We start from the raw sequence: 13,849 nt of genomic DNA on the forward strand, positions 1-13,849 counted from the left end.
GAGACACATGCCCGTGTCTCTGCTCGTGTGGACTAAGATAGACTATTTTCCAAGCCAAACTTGCATGTACCTACACCACATCAATTGGCACAAATACATAGAATCAAAAGGCATATCAATTCAACCAAATTAAACATAATTCATGCGCATTCAACACTCCCATTCTCTATACATATTAATCTCAAATACTTATATACATTATTTCAACCAAACATTTTACCTTACCTAAATTCACCAACATACAATAGCCATTTCTAACCATTACTACCATAAATGTTAATTTACCACAAACCATTTGCAAGCAATTATGAACTACATCATAGGCCATTCTCACATATATACATATACATCCAAAATAACCAACTTAAGCCAAATCTCATGACTATATATTTACAACCAAAATATAAACATTTACAAGCCAATTCAATTGGTCAAAATCATTATCAACTCATAACCACAATGATTCAATATACCTATACATGCCATATAACCAAAACATAAGTTCAAATGTACCAAAGTAATAGTAGGATAGTGTGACGATGTCTCCGACGATCCCTAAATTTGAGCTAGCTTTGAAGTCACCATAAAACACAACAAAATAAACAAAGTAAGCTATAGAGCTTAGAAGCTCGTATGAAATAAACTCAATCTAAACATGAATATACAAATCATCAATTTGAACAAATCAACATGTAATTCAGTAACTAACAAACCTTTCACATTTTTTATCATAATCTTATATATATAACTTCACAACCTCTTCGATTTAAGCTTATACGGTGCATGTACATACATGTACCATCTCGTATAAATCTCATACACAATCACGTCTTTCATTTACCAGTTGAACCATTCGAAATACTATCAGGTACTCAGAAAATCCCGCACACTAAGTGCCAATATCATGGCCCGAAGCCAACTTAATGTATCACATATACTACTCACACTAGGGCAATCAACGGGCCTACTCACACAAGTTGTCAGTCAAGATGTAACTACACGGTGCTGCCTACATAAGCTATCAAGTAACTGCAACACATGCCGGTATACTCAGTCACTAGTAGGATGTACAAGACCAACACCCGGATCACATACTCACATTAGTCCCTAATGACATGTCACTAGTATCCAAATCTATTCCTATGGTTCAATCGGGATTTCGATTGCCAAATTGTCATCGAATCATTATCGAAAATATCCATAGTCTCGTAATTACAGTTTATGCAACACCAAAGCATTTAAAATACATTTATAATGAAATTTATAACATACGAACTTAACTCGAATGCTAAAATACCAAAATGAATCAACCATTCCGTAACTTTGTTCTTTTCTCGATCTAAGTCCATATTTTTCCTTTCTTATTCTAAATATAATAAAAATTAACTTCTTTAATCATCTCTTTATTAAATTTAGTCAAAAATTCACTTTAAGCCATTTTTACACAATTGATCCTAATGTTTAACATCTTTTACAATTTAGTCCTTATTTCACAAAAACACAAATTTAGTTTCTGAATCTCAGACAATCATCAGCATCAACTCGAAACTCTGAATCAGCATTTGAATCACATTGAACTCGTTTTGCTGTCACTTCGTTATCAACCTTCTGGGCATCACAAATTTGTTGAATAAATAATGGCCTTGCTTTTAATTCAGCTACCATCATACCATCATCTGATATAGCTATATGTGCATTCATTACACGTAAAGCAAACAGTGATTTTCGGCTTAAAGAATCAACAACATTAGCCTTTCCCAGGTGATAATCAATGACAAGTTCATAATCTTTTAATAATGCTAACCATTGACATTGTCTCAAATTTAAATCTTTTTGACTCATCAAGTACTTTAGACTTTTGTGATCGGAATAAACATGACGTTTCTCCCTGAACAGATAATGATGCCATATCTTCAATGCAAACACGATAGCTGCCAACTCTAGATCGTGCATCGGATAGTTTTTTTCATGTGGCTTTAATTGTCTCGAGGCATAAGCTATAACTTTGCCTCCCTACATCAAAACACGGCCAAAACCATTTAAATATGCATCAATATAGATAACAAATTCTTTACCCGATTTTGGCTGAGCTAGCACATGAGCTTCAATCAAAAGGACTTTGAACTGATCAAAACTTTTTTGGCACTTTTCTGACCATTCGAACTTAACATCTTTCTGTAGCAGCTTCTTCATCGGGGCTGCAATCATAGAGAAACCTTTCACAAACCGTCTATAGTAACCAACAAGTCCCAGAAAACTTCTGACTTCAGAAACGTTTCTCGGAGGTTTCCAATCAAGTATTGCTGAAATTTTACTCAAATCAACCCGAAGACCTGATGCTGAAACAACATGTCCCAGAAAGCTAACTTCGTGTAACCAAAACTCGCATTTACTAAACTTTACATACAACTATTTTTCTCGCAAAGTCTGTAACACAAGTCTCAAATGCTCGGCATGTTCGGTTTCGTTACGAGTGTAGATCAGTATATCATCAAGAAATACAACTACGAACCGATCTAAATACTGCCTAAAATTCGATTCATCAAATCCATAAAAATAGCAGGTGCATTACTAAGTCCGAACGGCATAACTAGAAACTCATAATGTTCGTACCTCGTTCGAAAAGCAATTTTTGACACATCAGAGTCTTTGACTCGCAACTAATAATAACCCGAACTCAAATCTATCTTCGAAAACCCTAAAGCCCCTTTTAACTGATCGAACAAGTCGTCAATCTGTGGCAATGGACATTTATTCTTTATAGTCACCTTATTTATCTGGCGATAATCAATACACATTCTCATAGTTCCGTCTTTCTTTTTCACAAATAGTACTGGCACCCCCCACGGAGAGAAACTCGGTCGTGTAAAACCTTTGTCTGTTAACTCTTGCAACTGTGCTTTCAGCTCTTTTAATTCAGTAGGTGCCATCCGATACGGAGCTATTGAAATCGAAGTCGGCCCTGGTACTAACTCAATACCAAATTCTACCTCTCGAATAGGTGGCAAACCCGGTAATTCTTCAGGAAACACATTTGGATACTCACACACAACTGGTGCAGATTCAATCTTCTTTTCAGTTGCTTTACTATCAAGCACATAAGCAAGATAAGCTTCACAACCTTTTCTCACATACTTTTGAGCTAACATCGAAGATATTACTGCTGGTAAACCATTTAGATCATTAGATTCAATCCGAATAATCTCGTTGTTCTGACATTTCAAATCAATGGTCTTTTTTTTGCAATTAACAATAGCATCGTGCAAAGTCAGCCAATCCATACCCAAGATTATATTGAACTCATCGAAAGGTAACAGCATCAAATCAATCGGGAAACATGATTCTCGAATCATCAACGGGCAATTCTTACACACTTTTTCAACCAGAACACACCGACCCAGGGGGTTTGATACTCGAATTACAAACTCAGTAGACTAAACAGGAAAAGTCTTACTGGATGCTAATGTTTCACACACATATGAATGAGTCGAACCAGGATCAATCAATGCAATAACACTAGTATCATAAAGAGTTAAAGTACCAGTAATAACATCTGGGGAAGAATCCTCCTCGCAAGCTCGTATAGCATATGCTCTGGCAGGTGCACGAGCTTTAGATCGAACTGCTGTATCTTTTGCCCCTCTCTGACTACCACTCACATTACCTGAATGTTTGGGTGGTCTGCCTCGTGCTGACATGTTACTCGATCTCACATTCTGAACAGTGTTTTGCTCGGCTAACATCGGACAATCTCGAATAAAATATTCCATCGATCTACATTTAAAACAAGATCAATCATGCAATCTACAACTTCCAAAATTCCATTTACCACAATGCTTACACTCGAGTCTATTCTGTCGATCATTTCCAACACTAGCAATCGAAGTAGCCCGTGAACTCACAGGAGTTGGTCTCGATCTCGTCTAGAAAAGTTTGAAGTAATTTTAAATCGACTAGAATCATCTCAGAACTTCTTCGATGCTGATTGAAAAGTCTTGCTCGATGATCTTTTACGGGAATCTCTGGCTTCAAAATCAACTTTTCTTTTCTCTTTCCCAAGCTCTTCGGCTTTGCAAGCTCACTCAACAAGTACCACGAACTCTTTAATTTCAAGTATACCAACATGCAATTTAATGTCTTCATTTAAACCATCTTCGAATCTTTTACACATGATAGATTCGGTTGAAACACATTCACGAGCATATTGACTAAGTCTCATAAATTTTCGCTCGTACTCGGTTACGGTCATACGACCCTATTTCAATTCTAAAAATTCTTTGCATTTTTGGTTGATGAATCTCTAGCTGATGTATTTCTTACGGAACTCCGCTTGAAAGAATTCCCAAGTCACTATTTCTTTCGGAACCACCAATACTAGTGTATTCCACCAATGATATGTAGTGTCTCGTAATAAAGATATGGCACACTTTAAACATTCATCTAGAGTACATGATAACTCGTCGAACACACGGATAGTATTATCGAGCCACAACTCAGCCCGTTCAGCATCATCATCATCATTAGCCTTAAATTCTTTGGCCCCGTGTTTTCTGATTTTATCTACAGGAGGCCTATTAAATCTTATCGGATCAATCATCGGAGGTACCACAGGTATCGAAGATGGATTATTCGGGGTGGAGGTTGTTGTACAGTCGGATTAGTCCAGATATACTGAGTAAACCATTCGTTATTCATTTGGTAGAAGGCTTATTTAGCCTCCCCCTCATGGCTACTCGAGATAGGTCGTGATTCAACTAGAGCTGTCCCATGTACAGGAGCAGGCGCTACTCTCTCAACATCATTAGCCACAGCTCTATCGGGATCCATTTACTATATAAAAGCACATTTTCAAATGTCGGAAGTCATCACACTATCGCAGTATAATTTTTGGCATGTATAGCTAAACACACACACGCTATGTTAGTCCTAGAATCGACTAATCCGTAGCTCTGATACCAATAAAATGTAACACCCCTAACCCGTGTCCATCGCCAGACTAGGGTTACGAAGCATTACAGTAAAAAAAACAAAATTTTGAACTTTCACAATTTCAAACAGATTTCATTATCATGAATCATTTATTCCTTAGAAAATATATACATACACCTATACTTTCATAGTTTACCAAACCATCATTCAAATTCACAAAATATATACATAAATATATATGCGTACACATAATTATCATTTTGCAAAATGTATATAATTTCCATAGTAAACTATTACATAAAATCACTATTCAAATGGTCATTTAGCAATTTTTCGTTTATAAGTTTTATTAAACAAAACAATCCCAATATTTAACCATTATTTAATCTCAAAACCAATTATAAAACTCATACATTTTCTATGCAAACCAAACTAAACTAACCTATGCATATTCGAACATATGTATGTTTCATTCCATGCATTTCCAAATTTACATTAAACATGCTTAACATTATAAACAAAACTAAATAAACCATTATCAAACATATTATTATACAAAATACTATTCATTTGGTAAATTTACATTTCATTAACCGAATAAGCAAGTCCTTATTATTATATTCTTTTCAATTTTATTATATTGCAAACAAATATACATTCACACATGAAAACATGAATAAACCTCATAAAAGTTATATATTCTAAACTCATCATTCCAATATATTTTATTCAACCAAAACCTAACAAAAACAAATAATTATTTCATAATATATATATATATAATCATTACATTAATCCACTTTCAAAACTAACATCAATAAACCCTTTTTAAACATACCACATATATCACATACTTCATTCACATATAACATATATACCATGTCAACTAAAAGTAAGTTCAAACCATATCCAAGTATGAACAAATCTATCATGGAAATTAGGCCATTTTCGCACGGCTAAAGTTATACATATTCAAAGTCAAACAAAATATGAATTAGCCTATACATGCCAAAAGTTTTAAAATAGACTTTTAGAAATACCAAAAGTTGACGATAGTGTGGATGACTTCGATAACGATCCCTGAGCTCGTAATTTACAGCCAAAAATCTATATAATAGAGTAACAAAACACACAGGGTAAGCTAACTTAGCTTAGTAAGTCTTAAGCAAATTAAACAATTCAATAATTAATTAAAACATTCAAACTAACCAAATTATATTCTTAATGTTATACTTCATCTTAATGAAATACCTTAGCCGAATATTCACAATCAAGTATTTATCACCACATAAATATTCCTATAAGCTGATTATACAAGATCAAATATTTCATCACATATTCATTTACATGTATGGCCAAATTCACAAGATTCATTATATATTCACATGTGACTGAATTTAAAAGATAAATAAAACATCACATATAACTTTTAGTTCAAATTTAATATAACATTACTTATGGCCGAATATGCACATATAAGACAACTTCACATATAATCAAATATTCAAATTCAATATAAGCCCACATGTACTTAACTTTTTGGCTGAACATATACAATGCAATTTATCTCAATTTCACTTGCTCAATATCTACAATAAATTTGAATTCTCATAATCATAGACTTGAAAACAAATCATCGGTATAAAACCTGCTAGGCATAAGCCTGAATCTCACACCGACACAAGGCCTTCTAGACTCAAGGTCTAATATTTATTCACCGGCACTAAGCCTGCTAGGCACAAAGCCCGATCAAAGTCACCAGCTTAAGGCTTGCTAGGCTCAAAGCCCGAATATCATAAATACAAAAATTGTTCCACAACATTTCACATATATCAAATCCTATAATATTCTATGTAACAAATACACATTTTCAGAGGTTTTGATATCATTCAAATACAACTTAATCACATTAATTTATTTACATATTTCATTTGGCTAACAACTAATACATTATGCAATTTGATTCAAAATACTAAATCATTTTATGTTCAAAATAAATCATGTTTAATTGCTTAAAGACTTACCTCAGATATCGACGGACGTTACAACTTGACTATTCGACTATTTTTGTTTTTCCCTGATCCAAGTTCGGTTTCCTTTGTTCTTGATCTATATAATTTTAAATTAACCTCATTTAAACAAAATTTCATTCAATTTAATCCAACAACACAGAAATGGGCAAATTACCATTTTTACCTCTGATATTTCATACTTTTTACAAATTAGTCCTAATTGTATAGAACACAAATACTCAAAATCTCATTACATCATAGTAGGGTCGAATCTTCCTTATGTCCATAATAATCCATATATTTTATTTATTTTTCATTTTAGTCCTTCAATTTATTATTTTTTCAATTTAGTCCTATTTACTCAAAATCATCAAAAACCCTAATGCAAAACATATTAATCCAAAACATATCTTTCATAATTTATCAACAAAATCACAAAATAGAAATATTCATCAACTGTATATCTCAAAATATTCACCAAAATTAAAAATTCAAGCATGGGTCGGTAGTTTTCGAAGCAACGATCTCAAAAACATAAAAATTATCAAAAATTGAAACAAAACATACCTTAAAATTGGATCAACAATGGCCGAATACCTAGGTTCTTTTTCCTTTTCTTCCTTCTTTTATTTTCGGCAATTATAAAGTATGAATGCTTGGCTTTATTATTTTTTTATGTTTTAATATATTATATGTTAACTTTTATCATATTTTACTTATTTAACCTTATAAATATAATAACATAAACATATATTTTATGGTATATTCGGCCATCACTAAATTAATGGATCATTTGCAACATTAATACTCAATATTAAAAAGCCACTATCAAATCAAACAACTTACGCGATTAAGTCCTTTTATCAAATTAATCACACAAACAATCAAATTTTCATACGAAATTTTCACACATGAAAATTCACATATAATAAACACAAAAAATAATATTTAAATATTTTAATGATTCAGATTCGTGGTTTCGAAACCACCATTTTGATTAGAGTCTAAATCGGATTGTTACAAAATCTGAGTCATAGAAATGTTTAAATATTATTTTCTATGTTTGTGATGTGTGAATTAGCATGTGTGGAAGTCTCGTATGAAAATTTAATCATTTGTGTGCTTAATTTAATAAAAAGGACCTAATCGCGTAAAAGGTAAAAGCTGTGTGCTAGCTATTAAAAGTGTCTATTTGATTTGGCTTATTAATTGTGAGGTCCTTTATTTGACAATTAGAATTTTTAATATACATTAATAACCATCAATTAGGTGATTTTATAATGGTTATAAAAGGGTAAATTAGTAAATTGTTTATTAAATGAATTAAAATAAAACAAAGGCATGAAAATATGGTCATTTTGTATTCATAATCAACCAAAAATCATAGTAAAGAAAATAAAAAGAGAGTTAAGGTTTCGGCATGCACAAGGCTTAATTCAAGGTTTGTTTTTTATTCATTTTCGATAATTTTTACGTTTTTGTAATCGTTGCTTTGTATACTATCAAACCCATGCCTCAATTTCTAATTTTGATGATGATTTTGAAATGTGCCATGGATGAATTCATGAGCTTTGTGATGTTATATGATGAAATATGAAAGTTTGATGTTGGGTTTATATGTTTTGTCTTTGGATTTTTGATGATTTTGAGTAAAATAGGCTAAATTGTGAAATCTGTAAATTGAGGGACTAAAATGTGAAATAAATGAAATGTGTGGACTTGTATGAGAGCTATGAAAATTCAGCTAAGCTTGTGTACAAGCAAACTTTGTGTATTTTGTGATTTTGTGAATTAGGGACTAAAGTGTCGAAATGTGAAAATGTGAGGGCTAGTTTGCAATATGCCTTAATTATGTGTATATGGATTGGTTTGAATGATTTAGTGAATTAAAGGGTTAATTTTGAATATATATAGAACAAGAAAAGAGAAATTTGAATTTAGACCGAGGGAAGTTGAAGGTTATTGAATAAACAATACGAGTCGACAACCCCGAGTATGAGGTAAGTTCGTTCGTAAAACATGATGTTATAAGTATGTTTTGATGCTTTGTTTATGCATAGATGGTATATACATTTAGTTTGTATGAATACAATGATAAATCAAATGTATTTGGCACTAAGTGTGCGATTTAAACTAGCTTCAGCTATATGAGGCACTAAGTGTGCGATACCAAGATAGCTTCGGTTAATTGAGAAAGCACTAAGTATGCAAAATTATTATAGCTTTGGCTAACCTTTAAAGCACTAAGTGTGCGGATGTTTAAAGCATTTTTAATATTCGAAAAGTCTTAAAATATCTGAACAAGAGGTGAGAATGAAAATGAAGAATACAGGAATGTTCAGGTAAGTTTAATACCTATGTGGTAGATGGTATAATGCATATAAAGTTTATTGAATTGGTGTAAATATATGGATGATGTTGACATGAAATTGATAGATGAGTAGAGAATTTATAAGTACTTATGTGTTGTTGTTTCATATTTTATATACTGCTGTTGATTTTGGTATGGACTTACTAAGCTTTTGAAAGCTTACTTTGTGAGTGTGTTTGCATTGTTTTATAGATATCAAACCTATTGTGAGTTCGGGGATCATCACACATTATCGAACCTTATTTTGGTACTTTGAAAATGTATATATTAAAGTATGGCATGTATAGGCTAGAAGTGTTTAGATTATGTTTTGTGATTGTATATATTTAGCCATGTGATATGGCTTGGTATGGATGTGATTATGATATGGTTTGGGTATATGAATTATAAGGCAATATGATATATTTAGTGTGTTTGTGTATGAATATAAGAAATGGTAATATATATAAGCTTTTGGCATGTGTTAGCTATGGTAATTGATAAGGTTTGGTCATGAAGTTGAAACTTATGTTTGGTATGATTTTATTTTAGATTTTTTATGATTTGGTTGATGTATTAAGATAGAAATTTGGTTGGCAATGATATGTCATGAATGGCTTATGTTTTGGTTATGAATTGGTCATAAAATGTTGTGCAAATATGCTTGGTTTTGTGCTTGTAGGTTTGACCCAATTGGTGTGGCAAGTTGGCTATTCAAATGGCCTATTTGTCCACATGGGCAGGGACACGGGCGTGTGTCTCAGCCATGTGTGACACACAGCTATGGTGCACGGTCGTATGTCCCTTGGGGTACTCTACAATTGTAAGTCAGGCTCGAGCACGGCCAAGGCACACGGGCGTGTGGCTAGCCGTGTGGCCCAAGTCAGATTCGACCATGGCCAAAGCACACAGGTGTGTCTTGTGGCCATGTAAACAAATCATTATGTATGCCCTATTTTGACACAGTCTAGACACATGGGCGTGTCTAAAGTGGTGTAAGGTACACGGCCTGTTCACACAAACGTGTGACCTATACTAGTTTGAAAAATGTTTAAGTTTTGAAAAATTTTGTATGCATTCGATTTAGTCCCGACCCCTTTCTAATACATGTTTAAGGTCTCGATGACCTATATAAGGGACTTTATATTGATGATTGATCTTTAATGCTTCAATTCTTATGAAATGAATGTTAATGTTTCGATTTTGTCCATTAATGCCTTTAACCCTAGTTAGGCAACAGATACGGGTTAGGGGTGTTACATTTTATTAGTATTAGAGCTATGGTTTAGTCAGTTCTAGGACTACTATAGCGTGTGTGAGTCAAGCTATACATGCCATATTTATGAACTGTGATAGTGTGATGAATCCTGACATTGAATTGTGCTTTTATATAGTGAATGGATCTCGAAAGAGCCGTAGCAGAAGATGTTGAAAGCAATACGCCTGCTCTTGCGCAAGGGACGACGCCATCTGATTCTTGACCGGCTACAAGTAGCCGTGATGGTGAGTCTAAACAAGCCTTCTATCAGATGATGAATGATGTGTTCACCCAATATATTAGAACCAATCCGGCTGTACAACAACCTCCACCCCCAGGTAATTCTCCTCAAACTCCTGTTATGCCACCAGTGAATCAAGTTCAGTTAAGTAGACCACCAATCGATAAGATTAGAAAATATGGAGCTGAAGAGTTCCAAGCTACAACAAGCGATGATGCTGAAAAAGCCGAGTTTTGGCTAAAGAACACGATAAGTGTGTTTGACGAATTATCATTAAATCCTGAAGAATGCATAAAATGTGTTCTTTCCCTTCTGAGAGATACAGCGTACCATTGGTGGAAGACTTTAACATCTGTGGTTCTGAGTGAACGGGTTACTTGGGATTTCTTTCAAGCTGAATTTTGAAAGAAATATATCAGTTAAAAATTCATCGATCAGAAACGTAAAAAGTTTCTTGAGCTTAAACAAGGTCATATGTCTGTCACAGAATATGAACAGGAATTTGTAAGATTAATTTAGTATGCTCATGAATGTGTATCTACGAAAGCAATAATGTGCAAAAGATTCGAGGATGGCTTAAACGAAGATATTCGCCTGTTAGTTGGAATTCTGGAAATCAAAGAATTTGTTGTGCTTGTTGAACGAGCATGTAAAGCTGAAGATCTCGAGAAAAAGAAAAGAAAAGTTGATTTTAAAGCTACAGAGGTACGAAAGAACACAATTCTAAGACCCAAACCACTCCTAATGTATGTTTTGGGCCATGTAGGCTAGAGAGGTACGAAAGAACACAGTCTAATCCTTTTTGCATATGATGAATGCATGGTATACAGAGTTCGTTCGAATGAACCCAAACGTTCAACTCCCTCCATCCCCACCAAATCTGCAACCTATCCCTATAACCCCTCAAGTTGTGGAAATAGTAAGAATGAACAAGCTTCTAGTTGATAGAATTCGTAAACAATAAGCCGAAAAATTCTGAGCTAATATAGATGATGATCGTGAAAGGGAAAAGTTTTGGCTCAAGAACACCATCAGAGTATCTGATGAGTTGTCTTGCATACCGAAGGAATGTATGAAATGTGTTGTGTCACTCCTGAGAGACTCGGCTTATCAGTGGTGGAACACCTTTATGTCTATTGTACCAAGGGAGAGAGATAATTAGGAATTCTTCCAAGAAGAGTTCAATAAGAAGTAAATTAGCTAGAGGTTTATGGATCAGAAAAGAAAGGAATTTCTTGAATTAAAATAGGGTCGAATGACAGTAACGGAGTATGAGCGTGAGTTTGTAAGACTTAGCAAGTATGCTCGAAAATGTGTATCAACTGAGGCCATCATGTGAAAGAGATTTGAAGATGGATAGAATGAAGATATCTGATTGTTGGTTGGTATTTTTGAACTAAAAGAATTTGTGGTACTTGTAAAGAGAGCTTCCAAGGCCGAGGAATTGGCTAAGGAGAAAAGAAAGGCCGAGATCGAAGCTAGGGACTCAAAGAAAAGACCTATGAGTAAGTCATTTTAGTCTTCATCAAAGAAGTCGAGGGATTTCTATTCTCATTCCAATGCTTCTGTTGGGCCATCAAACAGAAATCAGGGTAAATAGTATTTGGGTTCGAAAGCTCAAACCACTTCAATTGCTAATGTTGGCAATGCTCGACCAAAGAGACCTGAATGTCCACATTGTGGTAGACGTCACCTTAGTGAGTGCTGGATGAATAACAGGGCATGTTTCAAGTTCAATTCACACGATCATTTTATCAAAGATTGCCGTGATATGGTTGAGAAAGAAAAATTTTAGAGTGTGAAATCTAGTAATACTACTGCTAAAAGGATGCCACAGAGAAATCCGGGAAATAGAGCAAGCAGCAAGAGTGCACCTAGAGATTCAGCTGTGAGATCTAAGGGTAGAGCACTTGCGAGGACTTATACCATTTGCACTCTCGAAGAGGCTTCATCTCCTGTTGCGATTATGGGTACTTTTTCTCTTTATGATACTCATGTTGTTGCTTTGATTGATCTGGGATCAACCTATTCCTATGTTTGTATGAAATTGATATCTAGTATGAATATGCCTGTTGAGTCTACGAAATTTGTGATAAAAGTGTCAAACCCCTTAGGCAAGTATGTCTCAGTAAATAAAGTTTGCAAGAATTGTCCTTTGATGATTCGAGGTCACTGTTTTCTGGCTAATCTTATGTTTTTGCCATTTGATGAATTTGACATGATTCTTGGTATGGATTGGTTAACCACTCATGATGTGATAGTTGATTGTGGAAGAAAAATTATTGACTTAAAATGTTCAGATGGTGAGATTCCTCGGGTTGAATCAGATGAATCGGGTGAATTGCCTAAGGTGATCTCTTCGATGTCAGCTCAGAGGTACATGAGAAAAAGGTATGAAGCTTATCTTGCTTTCGTGTTTAATACAAAAGAGTCTGAATTGAAAATTGAATCAGTACCGATAGTGTGTGAATTTTCGAATGTGTTTCTGGAAGAGTTGCCAAGATTGCCTCTGATTAGAAAAGTTGAATTTGGCATTGATCTAGTCCTTGGTACAGTACCTATTTCAATTGCCTCGTATAGAATGGCACCGAGAGGTCAGATTTTTAGGGAACATTGTTTCGGGTGATGGTATTCAAGTTGACCCGAGCAAGATTTTTGCTATTGTTGAATGGAAATCACCAAGGAATGTATTTGATGCTAGAAGCTTTTTAGGCTTAGCTAGTTACTACCGACGATTTTTTAAAGGATTCTCGATGATTTCTACTCTTATGACAAAATTGTTACAAAAAGATACCAAGTTCGAATGGCCAGAAAGGTGTCAACAGAGTTTTGAGAAGTTGAAGGCATTATTGACTGAGGCATTGGTTTTAGTACAACCTGAGCTGGGAAAAGAATTTGTGATCTATAGTGATGCATCCTTGAATGAATTGGGTTGTGTGCTTATGCAAGAAGGCAAAGTGATAGCTTATGCCTCGAGGCAATTGAAACCGCATAATAAAATTTATCTGCCACATGATTTGGAACTATCCACCATTGTGTTTGCATTAAAGATTTGGAGA

The sequence above is a fragment of the Gossypium arboreum genome, chromosome 3 (assembly GCF_025698485.1).
Source record: "Gossypium arboreum isolate Shixiya-1 chromosome 3, ASM2569848v2, whole genome shotgun sequence".
In the NCBI taxonomy this organism is placed as follows: Eukaryota; Viridiplantae; Streptophyta; class Magnoliopsida; order Malvales; family Malvaceae; genus Gossypium; species Gossypium arboreum.